This window comes from Girardinichthys multiradiatus, chromosome 21 (genome assembly GCF_021462225.1).
Source record: "Girardinichthys multiradiatus isolate DD_20200921_A chromosome 21, DD_fGirMul_XY1, whole genome shotgun sequence".
Taxonomy (NCBI): domain Eukaryota; kingdom Metazoa; phylum Chordata; class Actinopteri; order Cyprinodontiformes; family Goodeidae; genus Girardinichthys; species Girardinichthys multiradiatus.
This window is the reverse complement of record NC_061813.1, coordinates 31,011,024-31,023,734: the sequence shown is the minus strand read 5'-3', so window position 1 is coordinate 31,023,734 and position 12,711 is coordinate 31,011,024. Positions and strand designations below refer to the sequence as shown.

The 12,711-nt window shown below is 40.7% G+C and overlaps 1 protein-coding gene across 1 annotated transcript in view; it reads right to left on the bottom strand.

The window, feature by feature from the left end:
• The window catches only part of gli3 (GLI family zinc finger 3), a 133,966-nt gene that overhangs the window by 94,507 nt on the left and 26,748 nt on the right, over window positions 1–12,711 (bottom strand). The gene's annotated exons all lie outside the window — the stretch shown is intronic.

Sequence of the window (12,711 nt, the reverse complement as noted above, 5' to 3'; positions counted from 1 at the left end):
GAGTTAAAGAAAGCCTCTGGCGGTATTCAAAATCAATGTTTTAGCCCTAGAGCCTGACATATTAATTGTTTAAAATAACACCGGGTCCCCAAAACTCCTAGTAAACCTCACAATGAACGTTTTATTAGACTACCGGTCGCTTAAGCTAAAACAATTTAGACATGACCCCTGCAGGAAGTGTGACATCAAAGGAGTTTGCTTTCTAAATAGGATTTAGTCCATGTCACCCCCCTTCAAATGCATGACAAACAAGGAGGACTTTATTACTGTGTTTGCAGCCGACAGGGAAATCTCTGATTTAACGTCGATCTGCTCAGAAGAGGCTACAGGCTGAATATAAGTAAAGAATAGGACAAGTGTTAAAGAAACACCTCCATAAAAAGTTGTGAAAGCGCTTGGGTGAAAGAGTTGTGTCTCTGGGCAGTTTACTGAACTAATAGCTAGAACAAATGTTTAATAAATAAGTTAAATCTAATAATAACTTTTTACAGAGATAGTTATCATTTCAGGCAAAATCTCAGCAGTTATTTTCCATGGGTGTGGAAAAAGCTTTAAACTCATATAACATTCTTTCTCTTGAATCATCATTACAGAAGATGAGTAGAAGCCTTAAATTGTTTGTAAAGTCATGCATGATTCAAGGGAGCACCGGGGCATAAAACATCTAATCACTGATCTTAAAATCCTGTTTCCCACACCACTGCACTGTAAAAACTCCAGGGGAAGTTCTCAGCATTTGAAGCGAAACAGCGCAAAGAAATTAATCTTCTCTCTTTGATCCAGGTGTGTTCTGATGATGTGATTGATTATAAGAAAGATGCAGCCTTATAATTAATCTATTTTTAATTTTAAAAAATTTATTAAAGTTATTAGCACTCAGTGTTGCTGTCAGAAGACAATGAGATTACAACTTAGTTTATTTGCAAATAACTCCTAGCAGGTGTTGCGTTAATGTAACAGTGAACTTCCATGACTAGTTTTTTTGTTGTTTTTTTTAAAACCCACACAATTATCGTACTACTGCACTTTTAGTAAACCCTTTCTTTACAACTCTTTTATTTACAGCCAGTTTTCTGTTCTCAAGGTGTACCTTTTCACGTTAGGCCCTTAGCATTTTTATGAAAGTACTAATTTGAACAAATATTCCTTAATAATTATTCTACAGTCAGTGTAACGATTACCAAACACTTATTTTGCAACAAAAATAAGAAAATAATGGCTATTACGACTTTTTATAATACTTTTATTTTAATTTTAAGCTTTTTTTTTACATTAAAGGCTATCATACCACCAGAGTCTCATAGCAGCTCATGCCTACATAAAAATATACTTACATACTGTCTGGTAAATACCTGGACCAGTCTCTAGTTTCAAAGTTGACCAGATTTTTAAAGCTTTTAAAACCAATAAAATGAATCATCAACCCCCTTTTGAAGTTTAAACCCATTGTAGTGACATGTCAGAGACATTGACAGGGTTTTCTCTGATGTGATGTGTAGTACTAGGTAGCGCTCCCCCTCCTCCACTTGTTACTACAAGCCTCCAGCCAGCTGTATACAAGGAATTAGTACCTTTAAACTAATGCCGAAAACCAAACTGTCTTACAGGCTAAAAGAATTAGCACAACTATGGCTTTGGTTACCTGTACTACTAACTCAGCTAATTATGTAGCTAATCTGTCAGAGTTCTAACAGTACTTTAAAGAGTGCAGGGCAAAAAATAAATAAATTTGGACTAATGAGATTATTTAATTGTGTAGTAATAAAATAACTGGTGTTTATTTGATAATAAGCTAAAAGAGTTAGCATAACTGCCAACCAGGCTACTGAGTGAGTGAACCTGTTTTACACATAAGCAAATGCTTAAACTAAGCTACAAACTCCAGATCCCATCAAAAATAAAAGAATAAACAATAAAAAATAACTTATATGTTAATTTCAGGATTTAACTATCAAAACCAACTTGGCCCTATGTGAAAATAAATATTAAATTATGAATTATCTATGATAATCCACATATTTTGGACTGCTCTAGGCCTGATCCTGGATCAGGTTTGTGATCCGGATCACCACCAAAATTTTATGGATTCTTCCTTGGGCTAAGACACACCTCTGGTAAAAAAAAAAAACAAATGTAAATGAAGAATTCGTCTGTAACTTTTTTCCGTAAAGTTGCTAACACACAAACAAACTGACCTGGAAACATAACCTCCTTGGCAGAGGTCAAAAGGCAAATACGTTTTTACACCACTATAGCACTATTATAATGAAAATTATAGTAGTAATTGTTATTTTTACCAGCAGTATTAATAATTCCGTCTTTTAGATATTTTTGTATTTGTATCCCGTTATACATTTTACACCTTTATTTTATTTTTTAATACCCTAAAACCATGGCATTTTTGCTTAAAGGTTGTCGGTATCACACACAAGCCCATAGTTTCATAATAAATAATACAGTCATCACTGGTATGTTCAAAGTGTTAACCTTTTCATCCCTCTCTTTTACTTGTCATACCTCGTGTTTCAACACTCCCCTCCTTTTCCAGTCCTTCCTGATTAATCAGATCCCCTGATTCGTGACCCTGTCACTCTTTCCGGCAGAGTCCACCTCTCCCTCGCTGACCAAAGTAAAAATACTTCAACAATCTAATATTGAGCTCAACTAATGTGATGCCTTCCAGGTCTGATGTAAAAATACAGAGGAAACTAAAAGGCATAAGTACTACTTTGGGATTTACCTGTTGCCTTCTCCTACATCTCTATCATTCCTACGCCTATTTTACCTCATCACATCCCACTTTTCTTTCTGCTCATTCATTTTATCTCACTCCTGCTCCATGTTTACACCCCTCGTTCTCTTAGGCCTTCTCCCAGTTTCCATGTATTTCCCAAATCTCCTCAATCTCCTTCACCCCCCCACCCCTTATCCGTCTCCCTTAAATTCCCTTCCCTATCTGCTTCCACTACCTCCCTACGTCTTTACCTCTCCCTCCCCTTTGAGCAGCAGTGGGACTGTTGGACTCACGCAGCGCCACACTGAGCTGCTCCAGAGCCAAGCCAGAACAAAGAGCCCATTGAGCCGAGCAGAGACATATAATGTGGGCCGCCTCTGAGTGCGCTGAAGATGAAGTCATGAGGTCGCATAACAGTTAATAACACTGGTCCATCCTGCAGCTGCAACGAGTGTGCAAGTTGTGGAAAGCGGTAGCAAATGAACACATCTGCAGGCATGCATGATGGAGTTTTTGCAGCCTACAATGTTTGTGTACATATTTGGGAGCATGTGGATGGATAAAAAGCTTTTAGGAGCGTAATGAGATCCTCCACAATGCTTAAAAATGCTCTCAATAATTTTTTAAATACCAAAGAGGAAAAACAAAACCGTAGGAGAATTGCGTTTCTTGTTCTGGCTTTACTCCAGCTGTGATGAAAAACTCACACCCCTCCTCCTCTCTCCTTCTCATTGGAGCCTGTCTGGCACGAAGTCTGACATGAGACACATTTCCTCGGCTCCGGAGCTGTCGCTGCAAGGCCCCACACTCTGAACATCATTAGACTCGCAGCTCCAGGTGAGATCAGGTGGCCTCGCAAATGCAGAGAGTAGGTGCGGGGGTAATTCTGCAAATGCAAGCATGTGGAAAGATTTGGTATGAGCACTAATCTCAGCGCCGCTGAGTGGCCGCGGCCCATTAAAATGCCTTTACAGGACCACTTGCTTGTCAAGAGGCCTTTGGGCTAAGTTGTCCTCAGGACAGGAGGAGGAGGAGAGAGAGAATAATGAAAGACAGCTATGCAATTAACATTAGAAGAACTTGCTCAAGTTCAAATTGTACAGCCCCTGCGCTGTAAGCAGCAGACTTTTGTTTCCCCACAAGTGGAGCTTTTTTTTGCTGAACATCTGAGTTCAATTCTCCACATGCCCTCCCTCTGAAAATCAATTCCTCCTCAGAGTCCTCTGTTCTTTTCCTCCAGCTCTGAGCGCAGACCAGGATGAGGGGATTACACTGTCCCTCCCCAGATCTGAGCGAGACAACAAATGGTTCTTATCAACTGACACTGCTCTGCCATCGAAGAAGGAGGGCACGAAAAACTGGCCATGGATGTGTTTTCTGGGTTCCGTCTGCCAAGTCCTGGCAGCACTTTTTCTTACTTAAAGCCCAAGCTATTTACGAAAGCCCTTGGAGAATACGAGCACCGCCCCAGAGGGTGGGAAGAGGTGGGAGAGAGGAGAGAGTTGCTCCTTCTCAACCTCTGCTTCTAATCAATCACCAGAAATCACTGCCGTGGTTTATGGCCTTTGATCCTGGCTCCTCTTTCACACTGCGAGGGAGAGAGTTTTGAGGGGAAAGGGGAGAGGGAACAGAGGTAGTGGTGAGCAGGGTGAGAGCTAAGGCCCGCGGGGGTTGTAGAGGTCAGAGGAGAAAGATTAAGGAGCGTAGGGCCTTTTGCTCCTTCAAATATGAAAGCATGTCTTGTTTTAATCTGGTGGGTTTGACCTAAAACATACCGCTTGCTTCAGGTAAAAAAAAAGTACATTTTAAATTAGGGCTGCATATTAGAAAAGACAATAACCCCCATTTTCCTCTCTAATAATTTTCTTTGCATCTTCACATTGTCCCTTCTATCTCCTTGACCTTAAGACTCCTGGTCATCTAAAGAGGAGGTCCACGCAAGTGGCCATATATAGGTTTAATGCATTTAACTTTTTTACTGTTGCCTTGCAGCAAAAAGGTCCTGGGTTCGACTCCCGGCCAGGGGTCTTTTGTTTGCATGTTCTCCCCGTGCATGCGTGGGTTCTCACCGGTTACCTTGGCTTCCTCCCACACATATACCTGTTAAATTAATTGGTCTCTCTAAATTGCCCTTATGTGTGTGATTGAGTGTGTCCATGGTTGTTTGTGTGTTACCCTGCAATGGACTGGCAACCTGTCCATTGCAGGGGATGTACCCCGCCTCTCGCCCATAGACTGCTGGAGATAGGCACCAGCTTCCCCGCGGCCCACTATGGAATAAGCGGTATAGAAAATAACTAACTGATGAAGACATTTAACTTTTCCCACTTACAAACTATTGCATTCAAGCAATTCTTCACAATTGCAATCTTGCTCACGTTGATGTTGCAATGACCATTGTGATCAGATGTTTTAGGCATTTCCCTTTTAAATTCAGGAAGCAATCATTTTACTACATTATCCTTTTATGAGGTACTACATGCTTTCTGAATCTGGTGTTGTAAAGTTTATTAAGGGTCTTTATGTATTATTCTCAGTCTGTCCTAAATTCAGTTTTTTTATTTACCTTTTGTTTTTCATTTTATTGTGATTCTGTTGTGTTTTACAATTTTTTGGTAAAGATGAATTTACTTCCATCAATTATGTTATATCTTTTTTGTAGTTTTACTAGCCAATTTATTTATTAACCTTTTATAATAAAAACAGCAATAAAAACAACACTAGTTCTATTAAATGACAACTATTTGGGTTTTGTTTGTTTTATTTCTTTCTTTGTGTCTTAAATAAAATCTTGCCAACTACAGCATTCTGCCTGGGTTCTCCGGAAACCCATTACACATCAAGGGAAAAATTAAGTATAGCTTTTCTGCTTGGTTAATACAACTTGGCCCAATAGACGAAGTTTGGCCCAAACTGGGTCATGAACAACGTTCCTAAACACAGCAGAAAATATACAATGGAATGGCTTCTAGACTCAAAGTCCAGACCATAACTTGATATAAATACTGGACCTTTAAAGGGTCTCTTTCAGTCAGAGAGCGCACCACACCTAAGAGCAAACAGGTCACACTGACAACAACTCTTCAGGATTGAAGTTGTTACTGAAGGTAGACGACTGCGATTTTCATTAATATATATGGATTGGTTCATTGTAAATCGTAACAACTGATGCCTAACTAAAATATTTTATTCCTACTTTTGATGAAGTACACAACGAAAAATCACAAATTATAAGTGATAAACTATTTTATGTTGAGCTATTTCGGTTCATATATATTAGTTGCATGATTTAAAGATATTAAATATTCTTCTTTAAGACAATAAACATTAATAGAGTTCAGGAAATATATTGTCGCCCTAACCTCTGAGTCCATTTGGCAACGAACCACACTAGAAGTAAGAAGCTGAGGGCGACTGAAGACAACACGGAGGACACAGAGAAAAAGACAGCATAATAAATCCTTCAGGCAGGATCAGGACACTCTTGCTTTGTGCCTCCTGGTGAGAGGGAAGCTACTGATGCCTGTCGACAAATGGACAGGATGGTAGAATAATCAACTACTGTTTCCCTGCTTTATTGGTTTATGGTTTTATGAGGCTTCTGGTCACCCCTGAGCCTCTCTGAGGGCAGGAGGATGCAGCTGAACAGCAGATTCAGGAGGAGCAGGATGGTAGATGGTCCCCAAGCTGATGTGTGGCAAAGAAGATGGTTGTAGCTTCTGACCCAAGTGACCTTAGACCCTCAGGCATGTTTGGTTCTTAGTCTGTCTTTGAACTTTACCTCAAGTTCCTCTAAGGACCCATTATTATAGTGAAAATATCTCTTAGCACTTCCTTAAGTTACCCTCAATGAATCAACACTCTCAGAGTATCAGAGCATTGATCTTGGCCTTGTAAAGTGGAATCTGGGCACTTTACAGAGGAAGCTCGTTTCACTTGCTTGTATCTTCACCATGACAGACCAAAGCACCATCCGCGTTACTACAGTCAAGACCCCATCTCGTCCCATCTCTTGTCCCCTCCTGTCATCACATGTAAACAAAACACCAAGATACCTGAACCTCCTCACTTGAGGGAGAGACCAACCCCTAACCTGGAGGGAGTAGTTCACCTTTTCTCTGACTTCAGACTAAACGTACCTGACTCTCCAACACCAACAGAACCACATCATCTACAACTATACCTGATCCCTAAAACTATACCACGAGATTCATCCATGTACATTACAAACAGGGTTGATAACATGGGGTAGCCCTACCAGAGTCCAAGCTAAACTGGAAACAAACTCAGCTATGTTCTAAGAATGTTGAAACAGCTAATTCAAGCTAAGAAAACATTGATCCATCCGCTTAATCCTTGCAGGATTGCATGGAGGCTGGTGACTATCTTCCGCAGTCATTGGGCTAGAGGCGGTTCACACTCTGGACATAAGTTCCAGCATGCAGTCCACTAAGAAAACACACATTTTAAGCCAAACTTACCTTAGCTGAACATCTGACTTAATATACAAGATATTTATTGGTTCAGATTTAACATACCATTTTACGATCATGCTGTTTCTGTTCAACAAATAATATTATTGACTAATATGTTTAAGGAAAAGCCATGTAAAAGGTGAATTTCCTTGCAAACCAAAAAACACAATCAAATGTATTTCCTCAATCTGCTTTCATTGTAGCAATGATTCCAGTCTCTGTAGGACTGAATAAATGAAAAGAAAATGGTATTTTTTGTTTGTAATTTTAAAGTTTCATTTAGTTTTGAAGCCAAACATGTCCTACAACAAGTAGGCTGAGCACTGAGCAATAGGGAGCAAATGTGCAATTCCACCACAGCTAAGCTCTGGCGGCAGAAGTCTTCAGGCAAGTGGCTTATGAGCATCTTCCAGCGGTGAAGGAGCAGAGGGGCCGCGGCAGGCGGATCAGGGCAGGCGGAAGGGAGCCAGACTTGAGAGGGTAGTCAGGGCTAGAGTCGAGCTGGCCAGCTGAGGCTCCCCCTCTGCCCTGCGTGGCAGCAAGGCTCAGCTAATCCTGCGCCTCGGGCCCCCGAGAGGTGGCTCTGCCAAAGTCTGTCTCCCTGCTGCTGCAGGAAATTGCCTTCAGTGCAGAGGTCCATGAAATGGCCATGGCTCCACAGTGAAGTGTGCGTGAATGTGGGGATCTTACAAACTCTAATCTAACAGGTAGCTGTCGCTACACAGTGCCTTGCAAAACTTTTTTTGTTTTTACATTTTGTCATGTTTCAAACATAGACCCCAATGTATCTTTATGGCATTTTTTGTGCGGTGTTTATTTATATTTACCCCACTTTGCAGGAGTCCATTTTGCAGCAATTACAGTTGTGTCTTTTTTCCAGCTTACATATGCAGAGACAGAAATTTTGGACATTCTTGTCTTATAAAAAAATAAAAATAAAATAAAGCCCAAATTCAGTCAGATTGGCTAGATAGTGTCTTTAAACACATTTTTTAAAGCCTGCCTCAGATTCCAAATTTGATTCAGGTTCAGACTTTAACTGGGCAATTTTAAACTATTCCATTGAAACTCTTGTTGTATGTTTAGGGTCATTGTCTTGCTGGAAGGTGAACCTCTATTGCAGTCTCAAATAGTTTGCAGCCTCTTGCCTGAACAGAAGCATCCCCACAGCATAAGGTTGCCACCACCATGTTTCACTATGAGACATTTCTGAACACCATGTATTATTTTTCTTTCATTTAACTACTTAAGATCTATTCTGTTTTGTTTTGGTTATCACATGACATAAAGCACATAGAAGTTTATGATTCATGTATAAATACTTAGGAAGGACAATGTATATATCTCAAATAGACAGTATCTCACAAAGACAGTCACATTGTGGGTAAACTTGAGTCAATTCTTAGAGATAATACTGTACATAATACTATAAAGTACTATGTGCACACCATAAACATGTCTTTTGACTGTAAAAGCCTGTTTCCATGTGTGAGGTTTTGTGTCAGACCCTATAGCACCTCCACCATTGGACTGTTTGACCCTTAAGGCCAGCTGGGGTTTCCATGAGGTCTACTATCCATCCATCAGTTCTCTCTCATTAGCCCCAACAGGCACAGTAGAGTAAGACGGGTGGGGTGGGGGGGCTCTCTGGTCCCCCATAAAATAAAAAGTGCAAATACAGATGACATAGTAGTTGCAGGCAAAATTCATAAAACATCCAACGTTTTTCCCGTATGCAAGTCAGATGTTTTTCTTCAATAATTGTGCAGAATTTAAAAATTTTAGTTAATTTTTCTTAGGTGTGGAATGCCAGCAGGAACTAAAAGGTGGAAACAGAGATGGTAGCATGAAGAGGGAGGAGGAAGGAGGAGATGAGGCAGGACATAGTGCAGAAACAGTTGATTATGAGCCCCATCAAGTGATCAATGATTTCATTAATAAGACGGATCATGGGGCTGTCATTGCCATGACACAGGATGAGGGATGATCTGCTACCACTGCTTCATTTGCACCCCCTGAAACCCCTTCACTCCCCTCTCCATACCTCCCTGTCCTTCCAATGCAGCCAGCGACAAGGGAACACAGAGGGGAAAAAAAGAGGGGGTTAAGGGAGCAGAGAGGGGGAAGTTAGTCATGAGAGAGAAAGGGAGGAAGGGAGGGAGGGAATGGATGAGAGGGGGGAGAGGAAGGAGGAAGAAAAGTGAAAATCCATTTTGAAACCCATTTTCAATTAGGGGTCCACAAGCTGTTATCACAGGTGTCCCAGAATGGGGGCCCGTAAGTGAAAATGTCTCCTATCCGTTTCTGAAATGAAACCTTATCTGGGAGGCACAAAGATGGCGGGGACAGCGTATCTGTAAATTACTTTCCATCCCCGCTGTTAACGGGAACTTTATTTCTGTCAGATGACATTCCCCTCCATTTACTGTTGATCATTTAAATGGCTGCCTAAAAAGACGGTGGGCCCTCACTCTTCCTCTATCTAGCCCCCTTCACACCCCTCTTTTCCCTCTTTGAAGAGATTTTTTCAATGTATTCATGTGCTCCTTTTCTCCCTTAAACACTTTAGCCATGCTATGTATTTGATTAGGGATTTCTCTGCTAACAAAATCCCTTTTAGAGCTTAACTTGTTTGCATTTAAATCTCGTACCCTTGCTCTTTTTAAGCACAAATATTAGAAAGGCTCTGACCTAGAGTTGCACTGAGAAATCAACTGGTGAAAGGAATTGAAATATTTTAAGCTTGATCCACCATGAAATTCAAAACAGATCAAAAATCCAATCTTGTACCAATCAGGTTGTATCAACAATAAACGCCCTGACCAGATACCAGCCAGTCTCAAATCTAAAAATCTGATTTTTTTTCCAGTCAGTAAATGCACTTCAAATGCAGTTCATTCAAGATGCAAGAGACTGAGAGAGAGCAAAACTTTCAGCAGATAACAGGAAGGCTGGAGTAGGACGGAAGGCTCTTTTAACCTGTGTCTGTGATGCAACATAGTGAAATGGAAATGTTGGCAACCTTTCGAAAATCCCAGATGATAGGATCTAAAGATCTAAATTTTCCAGGGTAAAAACTTCAGAGACTCCTGTTTAAGTGCGCTAACATTGGTAGCTTTGCTAACTATGATAATTTCCCTAATTGCACTAGATGTTAAATACAGTTTTAAATTACAACTCTGCAACCATTTTGTCTTTGTTTTAATATATAAGTAAAAACCTGTGGCGGCGTATGGCGTAGCCATAGAGCAGGGGTCCTAAATACAGACACTATTAGTGTTAACAAAGCCGAGTTCATTCCTGACCTTAGGACTGTTCTTGCATGTCTTCTTCCCCTTCTGTTATCGCCACTTTCTTGTCTGATTAAATTGGAATTAGTTTTAAATCAGTACAAGCAGGTTACTGGCCACAAAATACTTCTACAAACATTGCAAAAAGCTATTCTTAAAATTGTTTTTTAAATCACAAATTTTCTCCCAATGACAGAATGTATTCAGCCAAGGAACTGGACAAAGAATCAGTGGACTTTGTGGTCCACCTGCCTGCTGAATGATGAGAACTGTAGGGGAGACCAACCCCTCCCAAATAAAAATAAAAAATCCTCCTAAAGAGCCCCAATCACAGCACTGTCATGGCCCGACCGGCTTCTTTGAGCTGTCAATAGAAGAGGAGGAGGGGGGCCCACAGAGATGAATGGCACCCAGGATGAAGCCACTATTTAGCCAATCATGTGGGAACTCTGTCTCAGGACTCGATGAATACTCTACCTGGACAAAACTAAGTTAAAGGAAACAGGGAAAAGCACAGAAAAATAATCTGATCCAAGAAACGTATTACCTGCAATTCCAAATACCAAGCAACAAATCCATCCCTCCCCGAACGTATTTTACAGTTATTTTCCACGTTTTGCAACTTCTTGTACTGCCGGGCACACCATATGAGTTTCTGCTTGGTTGAGGTCAGGGAGGAAATCCAAACTAGTCGCCGGGGTTCCACAGATGCTCACAATTACCTTTTGTTTGGAAGGAGGCAGCAGGGTAGGGGCTGCGAGGGTTAAAGTTGAGGCCAGTGTAGGGTTACACCTGATAAGAGGTTAAGAGTTCTGGGGGGTGAATCGGGAATGCGCTGTAATTATAACCACACAAAGAATGTGTAAGTAATATTATGAGTCCATGACAGAGATTAAGATCTAAAAAAGGTCCTTTCTCTGGTGATAAGTATGACTCTTCTTCTCGTCAAGAGACTACTGTAGATTTAAGGAGTGTGACACTGGCACTGATTCAGTACAGCGGACTTCCTTCGCAAGGTTTAAAAGAGGAACCATGTGCCGTTCAGAGTCGTAATTACAAGGACATTACCAAGAAAAATCTGCAATCACAGAGCCAAATTGCAGCCATGCTTTTTCCACCACTAACTTTTCTTCTGTGCTGTCCTGTTAATGAATAAAACAGCGCTGGCCATCTGGGAGTGAGTAAGAGTGAACGTGTTCCCAGGATGCCTCAGGATGCATTACCTTACCCACGTCCTGTGATAAGTCCCATCTGGAGGTAGAGTCGCAGCAACTTATTTACTCTTTCCCGGATTGTTTGCTTCCCCCGCTCACACATCCATAGGATGATGGCAGTGAGTCAGAAAACACTCGGTCAAGCCTCTGTTTCCACCTCCTGCAACATGCTCCCCATATCCAAAAACCTTCCAAATCCTTTCTCGACTAATGAGCACAGCTGCAGCTTAGGATGTGATGATCTCAACCCTGGTTTTGTTGTGACTTTGGCTTGATCCTCCAAGGCTTTCCACAGAACTTGCTATTTAATACTTCTCTTTCCAGCCAAAGATTTGAAAATGAAAGACTGAATGACGACAGGCTTAATGAAGTTCTGTGCCCTTTTAATGGTATGTGTTGAAGACTTTGCTGTGCAAACATGCCAAAGCTGCTACCAAAGAGTGTTGTACAAGAACCATAATGAACTGGGACAAAGAAATAGGTGAATCTGCACAATTGTTAACCCTTTAATCATGTTTTTGTGTGTTGGTCTATATTACATAATGAGAACACATATGAAACATTGATCAAATACGTTGATTGAGTTAGTGTAACCTGTTGAGGCCAATACTCAAAACATTTTGGACCAAAAAAGTCTGTTTCTTTCTGACTTTTTTGGATTTGTCTGTTTTCTGTAAAGAGCTGCTGATGGCTTTAACTTGCTATAGTCTCCTTGTTAAAGCACAACTATTTTTAGATGTTTGTCTTTTATGGAAGATGCCACTGACAGAGCTATTTCTAGCATTCGTTATGGGCACTCTCTTTGTTTTTTTCCCTTTAAAAACTATTGCTGATCCATGTCCTTTCTGTTTATCAGTGACTCTTTAATGTATATAGCTAGTGCTGCCATTTACTTTCTGTACTATTCTTGCTTGTCTTTCCTTTAGAAAGTGCTACTAACCAAATGCTTCTGTACTTAAGTATCTCCTTCCTGAAAAACCCTATTAACAGAGCTATTG